The sequence below is a fragment of the Sander lucioperca genome, chromosome 17, assembly GCF_008315115.2.
Source record: "Sander lucioperca isolate FBNREF2018 chromosome 17, SLUC_FBN_1.2, whole genome shotgun sequence".
Taxonomy (NCBI): Eukaryota; Metazoa; Chordata; class Actinopteri; order Perciformes; family Percidae; genus Sander; species Sander lucioperca.
This window is the reverse complement of record NC_050189.1, coordinates 18859948-18862447: the sequence shown is the minus strand read 5'-3', so window position 1 is coordinate 18862447 and position 2500 is coordinate 18859948. Positions and strand designations below refer to the sequence as shown.

The window sequence follows — 2500 nt, the reverse complement described above, 5'->3', positions numbered from 1 at the left end:
GTGAGATACGGTTTCTGAATGTGTCCTGCCTTCAGTCTCCGGGTGAGCTGGTCAAAATCTGCACGGCCTTCTACGTCACTAGCCTAGTGGGCTAACCGTTAGCATGCTAGCTCGTTCTCAACGGCAAAACACTGCTACAACACACACAAATTCACCCTGATCTACACAAGAAATTGTAAAGAACTACTTCCATGTCCCTGTTCTGCAGGTATTCCACACAAAGTTGGAAGTGCGCCCTCATTTAGAAGAAGTCTCCCGGCTAATCCTGCCTTGTACAGGCCGAAGTTGGAGAAACAGCTAGCTAGCTCATGTAGTCTTACTGAGCATGTAGTCCTTACCTAGCTACTGAGCTTGTAGTCTTACCTAGCTACTGAGCATGTGATCTTACCTAGCTACTGAGCTTGTAGTCTTACCTAGCTACTGAGCATGTGATCTTACCTAGCTACTGAGCATGTGATCTTACCTAGCTACTGAGCTTGTAGTCTTACCTAGCTACTGAGCTTGTAGTCTTACCTAGCTACTGAGCATGTAGTCTTACCTAGCTACTGAGCATGTGATCTTACCTAGCTACTGAGCTTGTAGTCTTACCTAGCTACTGAGCTTGTGATCTTACCTAGCTACTGAGCATGTGCGACTGCCAACAAAGATGTTACAGCAGTGAGAGGTCTCACTCTGTAGCTAAAACAGAGACCTGAACACAGGGTGAAAAGAGGAGCTGCAGCAATGGGCAGTACAACAAAAATATGGTGTTTTTTGAAAATTAAACCATGTAAACCTATTCTGGTACAACCTCAAATTATAATTATGAACCTGAAAATGAGCATAATATGATCACTTTAATGGTCAGTTACATTTGTTCTCCTGGAATCGTATTAACCTGGAGTCCCAGTCTCTGTCACAATAATCATATATGTGATGTTTTAGGCCTATTGGCAGACCATTTAAAATGTAGGCAATGGCATATAAGGAGCCTTTTTCTCCACGTCCACTGAAGTTTCTCAGCTTGCACTCTAGTAACATTTGTGTTGCGTTGGGTCCAGGTAGCTTTGCATAATAAATGGTTGTCATTCACAAGGCTACTTTTACTTTTATACTTTAAGTAAGAGTATTTTTTTAACACAAGTAAGCCTATCTGTACTTCTACTTGAGTACGGGAAGTGAGTACTTTTGCCATCTCTGCCATTCTGAGGCAGGAAAAACCAGCTTTGTGTCTTGTATTTTAAGTTGTTTGGTTGCTTTTTTTAGTATGTTGTGCGAAATCAAACCGTTTGAGTAAAGAGGATGGAGACAAATGACAAAGGAATGAAAAAGAACGAGGAGAGTAAATGAAAGAAAGACGGAGGAGGACGTGGAGAGAAAGCGTGGGAGGGTTAGAGGCGTGAAAGAGGCTTAACTCGACTCTGACCTGCTTCTGCTTAGACGGGACGTTTTTGGAACGGACGGATGGACGAAGGGACGAAGGAATGAAGTCCAAAAGAGCGATGAAGGGAGAGTTTTTTTTAGAGCCGTGAAAAACAGGCTTAACTCTGACAGACAGAAGACAGAGGGACGCATTGATGGAGAGAAAGAGAGAAGGAGGAGAGTTCAAAATAAGAAAGAGAAACCCGCAGAGAGAGACGTGTTTAAACACGTAAAAACGAGAAAGTATTCAGTGATCGTAACGTCGTAATCCTCTAAATTTGCTCTTTTTAATAATGTTTGTTGGTAATGACGCCATGTAATGGAGGGATTAACCCTCCTGTTTTTTAAAGACAATGAAAAAAGTGAGCAAAAAAATCCGGGAAAAAAAGTGACAAAAAAAACATCAATAACATCGCCAAAGGTGACAAAAACTTGTTTAAAAAAAAGTGACAAAAAAATTACGAAAAAACATCAGAAAAAGCAACAAAAAAAATGTGCTAAAAAATTGACAAAAACATAATAAAAAATACGCCAAAATAGTGACAAATGTTGAAAAAAGTGACCAAAAACATCGGGAAAAAGTGACCAAAAAACATCAAAAACATCACCAAAGGTGACAAAAACTTTTTGGTTATTTGCATTGTACTGATCTGTAAAATATACGTGTTCTGAAAACCAATAAACACAATATATATATATATATATAAAAATAAAAATAAAAAATTGTTAAAAAAAGACAAAAACATAATAAAAAAAAATGCCAAAAAAGAGACTAAAATTTTTTTAATAAAATCGACAAAAACGTCGAGAAAAGCGTAGAAAAAGAGCAACAAAATGTTGAAATTTCGACCCAGAAAAACACAAAGTTGCAGGTCGCCGGGACGACAACACGAGCTCCCTGCGGGGAATTTGAACTCTTCTTGCGTCCAACAAAGACGACTGCGAGCTACTAAACGTACGCTAGTAGTTTTGGTGCCCAAACCGAACCAAACTGCGACCATTTCCCGACTTGAACCGTCTGAGGTCTGAGGGCATTTTCACACATCTTCTTAAATTCACCTTTTGTGTGAGTGCCTCCAATATGGCCGCGCATCCAGGT

At 39.8% G+C, this 2500-nt stretch overlaps 2 protein-coding genes across 3 annotated transcripts in view; one reads left to right on the top strand and one right to left on the bottom strand.

Annotated features, from left to right (window-relative positions):
* LOC116064546 (zinc finger protein 239-like) overlaps positions 1-2500 on the top strand; it is a 914372-nt gene that overhangs the window by 265943 nt on the left and 645929 nt on the right. The window lies entirely within an intron of this gene.
* The window catches only part of LOC116035193, a 48812-nt gene that overhangs the window by 18233 nt on the left and 28079 nt on the right, over positions 1-2500 (bottom strand). The window lies entirely within an intron of this gene.